Source organism: Pseudorasbora parva, chromosome 15 (genome assembly GCF_024679245.1).
Source record: "Pseudorasbora parva isolate DD20220531a chromosome 15, ASM2467924v1, whole genome shotgun sequence".
NCBI classification, from domain to species: domain Eukaryota; kingdom Metazoa; phylum Chordata; class Actinopteri; order Cypriniformes; family Gobionidae; genus Pseudorasbora; species Pseudorasbora parva.
In genome coordinates this window covers 39,766,754-39,781,640 of record NC_090186.1, presented here as the reverse complement: position 1 = coordinate 39,781,640, position 14,887 = coordinate 39,766,754, and the positions used below count along the sequence as shown (strand labels likewise).

The 14,887-nt window shown below is 40.3% G+C and overlaps 1 long non-coding RNA gene across 1 annotated transcript in view; it reads left to right on the top strand.

Moving 5' to 3' along the window:
• The window catches only part of LOC137040852 (uncharacterized), a 91,958-nt gene extending 78,068 nt beyond the window's left edge, over positions 1-13,890 (top strand). Inside the window, exon 3 of the long non-coding RNA XR_010897998.1 lies at positions 13,767-13,890. This is a non-coding gene — a long non-coding RNA (uncharacterized lncRNA). The remainder of the gene's footprint in view (positions 1-13,766) is intronic.
• Positions 13,891-14,887: the final 997 nt, after the last annotated feature.

Sequence of the window (14,887 nt, the reverse complement as noted above, 5' to 3'; positions counted from 1 at the left end):
AGGCTACGGGCTGGATGACTCATGGTCATTGATGAAGAGCTCAGCATTCAGTTCCTGTGCAGGGACCACAGGAAGCCCCTCCCCTCTCACTCATGCATAGATGCTCTCTCGCCCAGTTTATGCATGGAATCAGTTTTTCCTCAACACTCAATGTATTGAATATATTGTATTATGTATACAACATATATCAAAGTCTTAAATAATTAAGATTTGTTTTATGTTTGAAAGAAGTATGCTATTATCACCAAGGCTGCATTGTATTTTTGTTTGATAAAAAATACAGCAGTATTGTGAAATATTATTACAGTTTTAAATAATGGATTTCTATTTTAATATACTTTAAATTTCATTTATATTTGTGATGCAAAGCTGAATTTTCAGCATCATTACTCCAGTCTTCAGTGTCACATATGCTGATTTATTATCAATGTTTGAAACAGCTCTGCTGATTAATATTTTTATAACCTGTGATTTCAGGATTCTTTGATGAATAAAAAGTTTTTAAAAAAAAGAAAGGAAAAAAAAGATTTTAAAGAAAATAATACTTGTATACAGCAGGGATGTTACATTAAAAAAGATTTATGTTGTTAGAAAAGATAACTATTTTGCATAAATGCTGTTCTTTTTACATTTTTATTCATCAATGAATCCTGAAAAAAGTATCACAGGTTCCAAAAAAATATTAAGCAGCACATCTGTTTCCAACATTGATAATAACTGAGTATCAAACAAAGACTTTAGATATCAAATCAGCATATTAGAATGATTTCTGAAGGATATGATGATACTGGAATAATTAGCAGATTTGCATCACAGAAATAAATACTATTTTAAAGTATATCTTCCTATGCACAAATTAATTTTACCTATACACGTTTGTGTGTGTGTGTGTGTGTGTGTGTGTGTGTGTGTGTGTGTGTGTGTGTGTGTGTGTATGTGTATGTCTAGATAGGTAGGTAAAACTAAAGTAAAATTGACACATTTTTTATGTTCTATTTTATATGCCAAACAAACACACCATTTTTGCAAATCAGTTTCCATCTTAAATATAACAGTTTTGCACATATTTAAGGATAGAAACAGAGTTATCGACAGATCTCCTAATAGATTCTCCAGCGTTTAGTCACTAGATTTCGGAGGGCCAGTGGTGGCACAGTTATGCTGTCTCAGTCATTACGCTGCCAATGCCATTGTTTTTGTTATTTATTACAGAGGCATGATAATTATGTTGACAGGACTATTTCAAAGGAATGCAAGAGACCAAATAGTTAAGGATGGCAATTCTCCACGGAGACAATCAAAGCCTCTGTGGCCAACAGAGTTCTTGTGCATGTCAGCACTATAGCTGCTCCCAAACAAAATCAATGCAAATGTTCCTTTTGCACGGCAAAATAACAAAGTCTTATGTTTACTACATCAGTATTTCATTGTGCTTTATTACTCTTTGTGTTTGTTTTGCTGTTGTCGTGTTTTCTTGTTTATCCTGGCCACAGAAACTTGGCATATGGTGTGATTGCTGGCCGCCGAGCTCATACTGGTGAACTCCTCTTCTGAGCACTCATTTATCCGCCCCCGTATAGCCTGATTCAGTTCGGCCTCTGCCTGTATGGGGTGGCACATTGAGTCGAATGTTATTGGAATCCATTTGCTTTATTCACTTGCGGCGACAACAACCATATCAAAGTAATAACAGCGAATGCCCTCAGAAGTCTAATGTGATTTCCACTATGGCGGTTCAATATCTTTCCATGCACAATAGCAGAACATGCTGTGGCTGCCTGCAATATGATGAAAAAAACATCTTAGGCTTTCTTTTGCTTCATTGGCGATCCCCATCTGGTCTCATCTTCCCTATATCTTTGACCCCGTCTTGATGGTGTCAGGAGATGACAGCCCTGTTGTATTTTGACAGCAGTGCATTTCCTTGGCGAACATAAACAGGTGTGATGTCTGCGGAATGTGCAGTTTACATGCGAGTTTAGTCCGACGGAGTAGATGGTATGTTGTTTCCACTGCTGGCAAAGGAAAGGGAAAATTCCTATGGGATGACAATCGCATTGGTAGGCACATCAAAGGCCTTCTGAGAACAGAAGGAAACAAACTGAACCCCTTTCACTTCAGATTCCAAACAGATGTTATTCAGGACAATTTAAACCACCCTAGGGAAATGATTTGGTATCTTTGCTATCAAACCTCTGATCTGATGCTAGTATCAATCACAGATTTTTGAGTGCTGAATGGAGAAATGCTACAGGAATGCAAAAGTAAGTTGTTATTTTCAGAGGTGTTTATTATGTATTGAATAGAAACAATAGTCGAAAATTGTACAGTCGATAAACCATATTTTGCTTTTCAAAAATGTTGCATATATTTATTATTACTCAGTTGAGTATAAACAGCGGGTTTGTGTACATGCGCTTCAAATGTTTGCACTCAGAAAGATAGAGGTGATAGTTCAAAATCTCTGCCGGCTGACAAATTTCTACCAGTTCACTCTTATTTATATTACATATAGTACAACAATAGTTACTCTGTCAGCCATGATCGTGACACATATTGGTAGAGATTATTCATAACTTTTTGTGTACACATAGTGAGTACAGAAAGTACTCAAACCCCCTTACATTTTTCACTCTGTTATATTGCAGCCATGTGCTTAAATCATTTAAGTTAATTTTTTTCTCATTAATGTAGACACACCCAATATTAAAAGAAAAACTGAATTGTTGACATTTTTGCAGATTTATTCAAAAAGAATTAATATCACATGGTCCTAAGTATTCAGACGCTTTGCTCAGTATTTAGTAGAAGCACCCATTTGATCTAATACAGGCATGAGTCTTTTTGGGAAAGATGCAACAAGTTTTTCACACCTGGATTTAGGGATACTCTGCTATTCCTCCTTGCAGATCCTCTTCAGTTCTGTCAGGTTGGATGGTACACGTTGGTGGACAGCCATTTTCAGGTCTTTCCAGAGATGCTCAATTGGGTTGAAGTCAGGGCTCTGTTTGTTGTGAAGCCACTTCTTCGTTATTTTAGCTGTGTGCTTAGGGTCATTGTCTTGTTGGGAGGTGAATCTTCGGCCCAGTCTGAGGTTTTGAGCACTCTGGAGAAGGTTTTCGTCCAGGATATCCCTGTTCTTGGCGATATTCATCTTTCCCTCGATTGCAACCAGTCGTCCTGTCCCTGCAGCTAAAAAACACCCCCACAGCATGATGCTGCCACCACCATACTTCACATTTGGGACTTTGAACAGGTGATGAGCAGTGCCTTTTTCACCACACATACCGCTTAGAATTAGGGCCAAAAAGTTCTGTCTAAGACTCATCGAACCAGATAATCTTATTTCTCAACTTGGAGTCCTTCAGGTGTTTTTTTAGCAAACTCCATGCAGGCTTTCTTGTGTCTTGCACTGAGGAGAGGCTTCCATCGGGCCCCTCTTCCATAAAGCCCCGACTGGTGGAGGGCTGCAGTGATGGTTGACTTTCTACAACTTTCTCTTATCCCCGACTGCATCTCTGGAGCTCAGCCACAGTGATCTTTGGGTCCTTCTTTACCTCTCTCACAAAGGCTCTTCTCCCCCGATAGCTCAGTTTGCCTGGACAGCCAGCTCTAGGAAGGGTTCTGGTCATTCCAAACGTCTTTCATTTAAGGATTATTGAGGCCATTGTACTCTTAGGACCTTAAGTGCAGCAGAATTGTTTTATAATCTTGGCCAGATCTGTACCTTGCCACAATTCTGTCTCTGAGCTCTTCAGACAGTTCCTTTGACCTCATGATTCTCATTTGCTGTGACATGCACTGTGGGCTGTAAGGTCTTATATAGACAGGTGTGTGGCTTTCCTAATTAAGTCTAATCAGTATAATCAAACACAGCTGGACTCAAATGAAGGTGTAGAACCATCTCAAGGATGATCAGAAGAAATGGACACGAAGTCACGGTTTGGTATGTACCTTCACTCTTAAAACTAAAGGTTCTTAAATGGTTCTTTGGCATGGTGTATGGTTCCATGAAGAACCTTTCATATCCAAAGAACCTTTCCATTGCACAAAAGGTTCTTTGTAGTGCAAAAAGGTTCTCTAGATTATGAAATGGTTTATCAATTAGAAATGGAAAAAAAATGGTTCTGTATAGAACCTTTTACAAAATGGTTATTTGGGGAACCAACAATGGTTCTTCTATGGCATCACTGTGAAAACCTATTTTTGGTTCTTCCTGGCACCTTTATTTTTAAGGGTGTTGGCTTTGGGATCATGGTTTGATGCAAGTTTGGTACATTTACATGTCCAGCCCACCCAGATTCCTGATTGCTCAAACTGTTTAAGAATGATTTTGAAAAGAAAAAAAATTACACCTTTATCAAAATTTTAAAATACTTTTTGTGTATGATTACCTATATTTTTCAGAAAACAAATGAATGTACAGTGTTTAATAAATCAATTAAATAAGACGTTATTGCTTTTCACAGTGGAATGATTTAATTAAAAAGATACATTTATTACATAATATAAAGAGTAAGACCAATGGTAGAAGTTAAAATGGATTCAGGTCTTCTGGGAGTGACAGTCTCAGAGACAGTGGATGTCTGAGAAGCTGTAGCTGTATCATATCCAGTGGCAGTTGAGATGCAGTGACAGTCTCCAATTTGCTGACAGTCTGAAATGCAGTGGCAGTCGGATATTCAAGGGCAGTCTCAGAGGTAGTAACAGTCTGAGAGTCAGTGGCAGTCTCTGATGCAGTGGCAGTTTGAGAAGTTGAGAGGCACTGTTGTCTCCAAGGCAGCGTCAATCTGAGAGTCAGTCTCAGAGTCAGTGTCAATCTCAGAGGCAATGTCGGTCTGAGAGGCAGTGTCAGTCTCAGAGGCATTGTCAATCTCAAAGGCAACGTCGGTCTAAGAGGCAGTGTCAGTCTGAGAGGCAGTGTCAGTCTCAGAGGCATTGTCAGTCTCAAAGGCAACGTCGGTCTAAGAGGCAGTATCAGTCTGAGAGGCAGTGTTGGTTCAAAGACAGCATTAGTCTCAGAGGTAGTGGCAACCTGAGAGGCAGCGTCACCCTCTGGGGCAGCGTCACCCTCAGGGGCAGCGTCACCCTCAGGGGCAGCGTCACCCTCTGGGGCAGCGTCACCCACAGAGGCAGCGTCACCCACAGGGGCAGCGTCACCCTCTGGGGCAGCGTCACCCTCTGGGGCAGCGTCACCCTCTGGGGCAGCGTCACCCTCAGGGGCAGCGTCACCCTCAGGGGCAGCGTCACCCTCTGGGGCAGCGTCACCCTCTGGGGCAGCGTCACCCTCTGGGGCAGCGTCACCCTCAGGGGCAGCGTCACCCTCAGGGGCAGCGTCACCCTCAGGGGCAGCGTCACCCTCTGGGGCAGCGTCACCCACAGGGGCAGCGTCACCCACAGGGGCAGCGTCACCCTCAGGGGCAGCGTCACCCTCAGGGGCAGCGTCACCCTCTGGGGCAGCGTCACCCTCTGGGGCAGCGTCACCCTCAGGGGCAGCGTCACCCTCTGGGGCAGCGTCACCCTCTGGGGCAGCGTCACCCTCTGGGACAGCGTCACCTACAGGGGCAGCGTCACCTACAGGGGCAGCGTCACCCTCTGGGGCAGCGTCACCCTCTGGGGCAGCGTCACCCTCTGGGGCAGCGTCACCCTCTGGGGCAGCGTCACCCTCTGGGGCAGCGTCACCCTCTGGGGCAGCGTCACCCTCAGGGGCAGCGTCACCCTCTGGGGCAGCGTCACCCTCTGGGGCAGCGTCACCCTCTGGGGCAGCGTCACCCTCTGGGGCAGCGTCACCCTCTGGGGCAGCGTCACCTACAGGGGCAGCGTCACCCTCAGGGGCAGCGTCACCCTCTGGGGCAGCGTCACCTACAGGGGCAGCGTCACCCTCTGGGGCAGCGTCACCTACAGGGGCAGCGTCACCTACAGGGGCAGCGTCACCTACAGGGGCAGCGTCACCCTCTGGGGCAGCGTCACCCTCTGGGGCAGCGTCACCCTCAGGGGCAGCGTCACCCACAGAGGCAGCGTCACCCTCAGGGGCAGCGTCACCTTCAGAGGTTTTAGCGGTTTCAGAGACAGTCAGTGGGAGTCAGTCTCAGTTTCAGATTCTGTAGCAAAAGAAGAAAGCAAAAACTATTATATTTATAAATGTACTTAATTTGATTAGTATAATGGTTACTGTTATTTATAGATTTTCATATTTGTTTGATTGCACTGTTGGGAAAAAGTAATTCAGCTATCTTTAAATGTCAAGACTACCCTCATCATTACATCATAAGCCAGAAGTTAAAGGATTTTGATGAAGTGTATCACCTTTCAAAGCTGGGCTCACCCTGAACAAAGCATCTTCCTCCTTATCAAGAATGGCTTCAAGGCCTAAAGCAGCAAATTCAACAAAACATTTAAATTGTGCAAACATCAAAGCACATTTGATGGAGATAATTTACTGCATAAATAAGAATTTAATTGAATACATGTTCAGATGGACATACGGTACAATGACAATGTGCTTACCTTGATGTTTTGTCAAATGCCACTCCAGTTGTCTCTTCGTTGCCTCCGTGATCATTTGTTCTTGTTTGGTGCCTTCCGACTGCATTGTATTAGGTGGATGTTTGTTCACCTTGGTGAAGCAGTATCGTAACAGCACCAGACTAGCAGTGATCAGCATGGCTTGATGTTAACAGTGCAAGTTTAGTTTTGTAGACAATCTCGCAAATTCAATTTTTTGCTTGAATTGTATATCCAACCGAGCAGAGTGAAACTTGCGGACTGAATATTATTTTAAAGCGTAACGAAGCTTGCAATCAAGCAAACGGACTATAGTATTCAGTAAAGCAGAAACGAGCAATGCAGAGTAAAGCGGACTGAGGCCCCGATCACACAGAACGCGTTTTTGTAGCGAGAGGCGCCTTTTTTTAAATGAATTTCGGTTGGCAGAGGGTTATGCGCACTGCTTATGCGCCCTGGGCGCCTCGTGTTTTAACCGCTTGCTGCGCCTCGCGTTTTTGAAGGAGCGTTCCGAGTGAGCGGAAAAGCGGAACTCTGAGCGGAAAAGCGCCCGACGCCATCACGTTTATTTTCTTTTGTCCAAATGGAGATGCGGGTCTTCCGTTGTGTTGACCATTACATTGATTTGACTGACAGTACAGGTGATTCAGGGGTTGCCTAGAAACATAAATAAACCCCGCAGCACACTGCTCTTTTCTGAATGAAAAAAACGCTTACAAAAAAAGGCAGTGCAGTGCGCCTCGCATTTTCAAAACTTAAAAACGCGTTCTGTGTGATCGGGGACTGAGTGTTGTATATTCTGAACATTCTTTTTTTCTAAGCTGTGATGTCACGGTGATGTCATTCTGGACATTCTATGAAGCTGTGCTGCGGCAGACTTTCTGTAGACTCGGAGTTAAAGAAAAGACTTCTAGCCCATCTAGGCCTCTATTTCTCCAAAAATCACTGGTCTCCTGTATAAACTGCCCTCTCTTATTGCCAGTCTGATCTGCATTTTAAAACTGCATGGAAACTAATACACCAGTCATCAGTCGCTTGGGAATTTAATTTCACTGCTACGCTGATGATATACAATTATATCTAAAAATTGACACTCATTATCATCATCATCATCATCATCATCAACACTTTCTGCCTGTCTGGAAGAGATAAGGATGTGGATGGAACTACAACTTTGTCCAGCTGAACAGCTCTAAGACAGAAGCCATCCTCATTGGTTCCCCTCATCAGATCAGATCACCTATAGCCTATTAACTTACATTTTCTGGCCATGACTTTCCTCTATCATCCATAGTCACCAATCTCGGTGTTAGGCCTGATCCACACTTAACCTTTGAGGCCCACATTAAATATCTTTGCAAAACATATTTTTTTCCCCTCAGGAATATACCTGATATTGCCATATTAGAAACCAATGGCAAGTAAAGTAAGACTTAGATGTCTCATGCCTCAAGAATCAGTGAAATGTTAAAATTATCTTGTATCCGTTAAATTACTATCAGAGGAAGAATGAATGTCATTTTCGCAGTCTCACTCCAAACCGCACTGAATGCCATTCTAATGACAAAGTACTTCTAAAGGTGCTGACTTTACATTTTGCCGCAGAGAAAAATGTCATTCATTACTATGCAAAATCTTATCTTGCTTAATCAACTGTTTCTAAGCAGCGAAATGTCTTTTGCCTCTCACAGGTATTCAGCAGTGAGTATCTTACCATCAAACTAATTGGTCTGCTTGAAAGATAAAACCACAGAGAACTTTCTCACAAGATCACACGACTCCCACCTTATGTGAAATGATAACGCAAGCCTGTTGAAAAAGAGGGTATACATTATATATTGCCTAGTTGTCTAATATAATAAAGTTTAAGTATTTGTGTTTTAAATGATTAGAGCTGTATTAGGTGCAAGGATAATTAAACACATGCTTCATGCTGCTCTTTTTATTCGCATAAGCGTGCATTTTCCGCTCCAAACAACCACATTTTGATACGCATTTCTTCAAGTCATGAAAATTGCTGCTAGTTATGCTGGAGACATGCTCTTCTAATCATAATTATGGTAGCATTACTGTAATTTAGCCTCAACAGTTCGTTAACTGGCAGGAGCACATGCCACAGGCCTGTTTTGATTGTACTGCTTGGCTCTTGGTTAGCTGGATAAAACGGTTCTTATTAACATCAGCTGTGATAGCTTAAACGCCATCATGGTAATATCAATCCTTCATCCAAGTGAAAATCTCCAGTTGGAGTCATTGGTGATGGTGGTTAAGCACTAAAGCTTGGCCTTGTATCAATCCATCCGGACTGATGTGCTATAGTGGGCTCGGCAGCCAGGGATTTTCTTGCAGTCGCCATAGTAAGCTAGGAAAATTAATTAGGTTTCTGCCTTATTGATGCTCGTTGCGATGACATTATCATAAGGCTTTTTGCAGCATGCTGTGTGTGGAAACCTAGAAGTAAAAATCAAAAATGAGATCTTAATAGTTTCCGTTTGACAGACATGAGGTTACTGGAAGTTGAGTGTTGATTCGGTTCAGTTCAATAACTGTAAAGTTCATTAAGTATTAAGCAGCTTTAAAAACAGTCATCATCAAGCTCAGTTCAGTTCTCATCCAATAATATTGGTCCAGTCAAATCATAATATTGCTGAATATTAAGTATCCCCAACTAAGAAATCCTAAGCAATAGTGGCAAGGAACCCAAACTCCACAAGGTGACGGAATGAAGGGGAAAAACCTTGGAAAATGGCTGGAATGCGACACACATTTTTTAGCCAGCTGGAAAATGAGTCAATCAGAAGAACTGTCTGCATGTCAATCATTTTAAGTGTTTTTTTGTTTTAGTTTTTTTTATAATAATACACATGGTTTCAAAGCAGCTTTACAGAAAATCCTGTTGTTAATGTTTATATTATCCTAATCTTAATGTCTTATCGTTGCATTTAGCCAATTAGAGCTGGATGATAATAGCCTATAGCCTACATTTAGCAGTGATGTAAACAATCAAGCCGTTTCGGTTTGCTGTATGTATACGAGTAAAGCTGGATATACTTATATTCAACTGCATGGGCCAGATTTACTAACAGCTTGCGTCAGTGCAAACCTAATTTGATTTTAAAAAACTGTTCAGGGTCAGGATTTACTAAAGACACAGAGTGAAAAATTAGCATGGTTATATTGCGGCTGAACTTATTGCATATGCATTTGTAGGAGTTTCCCTTTCAGATGCAAAATTTATGGGAGGAGAGTATTTAAATGAATCACAGGAGGTGATTTACTTTGGTTTGTGCTCATCAATTTACTGGTATTTGTGCCATTATTTACCACCTAAAAAAAGTACATCTTAAACCAGCCACAAACTGGTAGATGTAATTATATGTTGATATGACCAGATAAGTTGGTCATTACGGAAATGATCCGACTGTGTCTGTGTTTTTTAAATTTGTGGGTCTTCAGTAGATCACGCGCAGAACTGTCCACCCCATCAACACTTTTTTGGAATAGCGTTCTCGCTCATTTGCCCTGTTTAGTAAATTCGGCCCTTTATATGGAGCTGGGTGGTGTGGTTTACATTTTGCGACAATAGTAATATATTATTCTTGAGCATGATATCAAAGGGACTGTCCTTTTTTAAATTAGCTAGTCAGCTTTATGCCGAGTTCAGACTGCACGATTTTCAACCTCGTCGGGTCACTGCTCTTTTCACACTGCATGACTATCTGGGGCAGCATTCAGTCACTGCTGTGTTCACACTGACCAATGGGTCAGCGACAGGAGGTTTCACACTGCATGACTTTACAAGAGGAAGAATCACAGACAAATCTCTCCGGTGCACAAACTACGTTTCACAACCAAACACACGTAAGATGTGACAAGTGAACAACACGAGATCACACGTGCACTGTAAAATTAAGGCCCCAATTGAACATTTTCTAGTGACTGATCACATCTGAATTTTTTAGTTGGCCAAATTTAATTTCTGTGAAGTAAATTGCATCAATTCACAGAAATTCAATTTGGCCAACGGAAAAATTTAGATGTGACCAGTCACTAGAAAAATTTGGGGGCCTGATTGTTTTAACTTTTTTTTTTACAGTGTGAATCAGCCTGGAGTTCTCGCATGAGACTGGAATTATTATTATGATAAACTACAGGAAGTTTATGATCCATACTGGATCTGTGCGCTGATTTAGAGTGAAAAGGAAATGGTTGGGGAGACACAGAGAGTAAGGACTGTGTTCTGCAAAGAGAGTTTGAGGTAAATACATAATTTTTCAATGTGCCGTTGTTGCGGCTGTTCACGCAAATGTTTGAGCTTTGTTTCTGTTTGGTAGAATTGTAAATATATCTATTAAAATACTGATATGAAACTCCCACCGCCTACACTGTAAAAAAATATTTAGAAAAAAAGTTATCTGGTTGCCTTAAAATTTTGAGTTTGAGTTGAGATACAATAATATTTGGAGTTTCTATTTATTAAACACATTTCCTTCATTGTATCAACTCAAATTTTTAATTTCAATAAACTCAAAAGTTTTATTGGAACCAGGTTACTTACTTTTTTAAGTTAAACCAACAAAAACCAACAATTTTTTTTACAGTGTAGTATCTTGCTCTCTCATTGACTGTACACTGTAAAAAAATTGTGTTGGTTTTTGTTGGTTTAACTTAAAAAAGTAAGTAACCTGGTTGCCTTAAAATTGAGTTTATTGAAATTAAAAATTTGAGTTGATACAATGAAGGAAATTTGTTTAATAAATAGAAACTCAAAATATTATTGTATCTGAACCACAGAAAAAAATTGATAAATCATGAAAATAGCACTATTTGGCATGTTTCACTGCGTCATCAGAAATAAAACACACATAATTACCCAATATGCTTACAAAATCTTTTAATAATATTTTAATAAACGTTGTCGAATCTCAAAAAATGTTCATTGTATTAACTCAAAATTTTAATTTCAATGAACTCAAAATTTTAAGGCAACCAGGTAACTTTTTTTTCTCAATAATTTTTTACAGTGTAGGTGTACATCAGTGTAAACATCAATGTAATTTTTGGTCAGAACCTTTCACACAGCAGGATTTGCAATCGCCGGCAGGTCCATTAGGCATTTAGCATGACGAATATCTCACTCAGCTGCGATTCTCTCTGAGCGCGTCTTTGATCATTCACACTTCATGATTGTCACTTGCGGGAACAAGCACTGATTTGCCTATGATTTCCTGCATTTGTCTGCGATTTCGCTAAACCTTTCGGTGAGTCAAAATCTGGGGTAAAATCGTGTGAAAAAAGTGTGAACTTGGAATAAGTCAACATTGCAGCTTTAAATCATACATAATACATGCAACTGCCAGTCAAAGGTGGTATTAGGCCGTGTGTCCACCAAAGTGTCTTTTTCACACGGCTAGTTAGCGTATTGAGTTGTTTTCAATGGGGGCGCTGCATTTTTAGAACAAATAAAACAGACAAACCGCCACATTCTGCGTATACAATGGCAACAGATGAAAACAACAAACATGATAACGCAACAAAATAATTTAAAACAAGAGCCAGAGCGAATACTTTATATTATATCTGCATTTTTATATAGACTCAATACAGAAACAAACTCTCTGTGAAATAAGACACTAGTATCACTTCCGCGGGTAGTCTGTATCATAACAAGCAAAGAGTCTCGCTTGTAAAATGTTTGCGTTCCCCCTAAGAACTTTGCGTTCGCTTGCAAAATGTTAGCGTTGCGAGCAAACGCAAAAACATTGAAATATATTTTTTCCATGTCCTTCTAGGGGCAAAAACAAGAAGCAAACGAACAAATACAGATTTGTGGCAGAATCACAAAAGAGAAATGGTACATTTGTAGCAGTTTATATTTGTGAGGCTGGTTTCTTTGAACCTTCAGCCCATGAAAGATCGATGTCAGATAGCATGTGATTCAGATGGTATGTCTGCCACCTGCATTGGCTGAGTAAATGTCTCGACTGCCAGGCTTCAAAAGCAAGAGTCAAAGAGATTTGTGTGTGTTTTTCCCATGCCGTCTGTCTGGTAGATAGTAACAGGTCACAGCTCGACTGATTTACACATGATGGCATCGTTTTACAGGGAGTTTGATGAAGCCAGCCTTCTACTTTAATATTACAGTGGGTGTTCATGGGTAGGGCAAAATTCTGATGTGAAGAACTGGATTGAACTGACCACATCCCACAGGAAGCTGAAATGAAATGATCCATCCATACATCCATCCATCCATACATCCATCCATACATCCATCCATCCATACATCCATCCATCCATACATCCATCCATACATACATACATAACAGGGAATTTTTTTTTTTTTTTAATCTCGAATGGTTATTCTGCATTCATACTTCAATACAACAACACATCACTCAACACATCCTCAATACACGCTCAGCACTATTTATTATGCATTTATGAACTTTTGATGGTTCAATAAATGCATTTCACTGGTAAATGTGTCACATTATGATAGTAAAATATGATGTGAATTCGTTTTATGTTGATTGTAACATTGCTTTTGAAGTCCAGTCATTATCTCTAAAGGAATACAACACCTACCTCTGTATGTTAATGATAATTTCTTATTGTTTATTTCATGTGTTATGTGTACACACAGACATGCTTTGTATATTCTCATGAGGGTTGAATCGTGTTGCCATAGCATCTGTGTTAGCAGTATCTAAAACCGGTGCAAGATGCTTTATATTAAATGCATCAGTTAACACAGAACTCGTGCGCTTGCTACAGTAAATCCGCTCTGGTTGAGGGATTCAGGCTCCATTTGGGTTCTTTCTCAAAAGCTGTTATTGAGTTTTGAGCGTATATTGCCTCGTGGACTTGTCTTCAAAGATCACAGCTCTACATTGAGACCTTCCTCCTAGCCTGCATTTTTATGCCATTCCTTGAGCTTTCAGCAAGATTCTACATAATGTATTAAAGCTTCTCTGCCTGTCATTTATTTATATCCTTTCCGCACATATTTTCACTCTTTGGGGCGTTCATACTGCTACAAAATAACCGCGTGTCATTTGGCCTCCTTCATTCATTAATAACCATATGTATAATTAAATATGACAAATGTATTTTGGCAGTGCTGTTGGTCCTCCCTGATGCCTGGAGCTCAGTTCTTTCATGGTTTTGTTTGTTAGACTTTTTTTGTGTTGTTATTCATCCTGCGTGTCTGGAATCTGAGTCACCCTGTTCAATTCAAATGAAGCTATATGTTTTTTCCACAGGCCTTCTGCAGCGGGAGCCAAAAGGCTCGAGTTTGAACATTTCTCCTGGATCTGCGGAGCCGGAGGAATGGACAGAAGTTAGCCAGCCACAGTATTTTTTACATAAAGTTTATTTGGGTTGCAGGGAAGCCACTTTTCAAAATCTTTCTAAAATGTGTTTAGATTTAGTGCCAGTATTTACAGTATATACTATTATATTTATAATATTTTGAATTAGCTTTTATTTTATATTTTCCGCTTGCATTTTTTTATAATAGTTTAAGTTTTACTCTCATGTTTTCAGTATGTATATAATATTATAGTATAATTTATAATATTTTGAATTAGCTTTTATTTTTATATTTTATTTTATTATTTATACTCTATTTAATTTCAGCTATATATCAGTTATCTGAAATAATTATTTAAAGGGATACTTCACGTTTTTTTCATATTAAACTGTTATTCCCTTAACTAAAACGGCTTGACACATCCCTCTCTCGTCTCAGTGCTCTTAATCTCTCTAACGCGCGGTGACGATCTGATAGCATTTAGCTTAGCCCAATAAACCCAGTTCATTCACTATGGTACCAAACAGAGATCAAGTTAGAAGAGACCAAACACCTCCACGGTTTCCCTATTTAAATACAGTTACACGAATAGTTGAACGATCAAGTATGATGACATAAAATAAAACGTGGTGCTTTTCTAATCGGATTAAAAAGGAGAACTATAATGTATGGCGGAATAGCACTTCTGAGAGTACTTCGACTCGGCGCAGTAAAAAGTCCCGGCTGAAACATCCTCCCTCACATCTCCTCCTCCCCCTATTGACAGAAATGAGAGAGTACATTTTTTTACTGCCTGGTTCAAAAAGTGTTTTTGATCTATATAGCTAATTTTGCCCTTCATGACAAATGGGGGTGGGGGGGGGGGGGTTATAACTAATTTATTTACATTATATTAAGCCTTAAAGTTATGCATAATTGAGGCCGTGATCACTAAAGTGATAGGTTGATTGCCGCTGATGTCAGCCGTTTGTCTGCTGTCATGTCACCTCAGCTCCAGCCATGTCCCATGTCTTTGCCCATTTTTGGTTATCTGGGAGTGACGTGCTGCCAAGATGGCGACGGCCGGCTCCG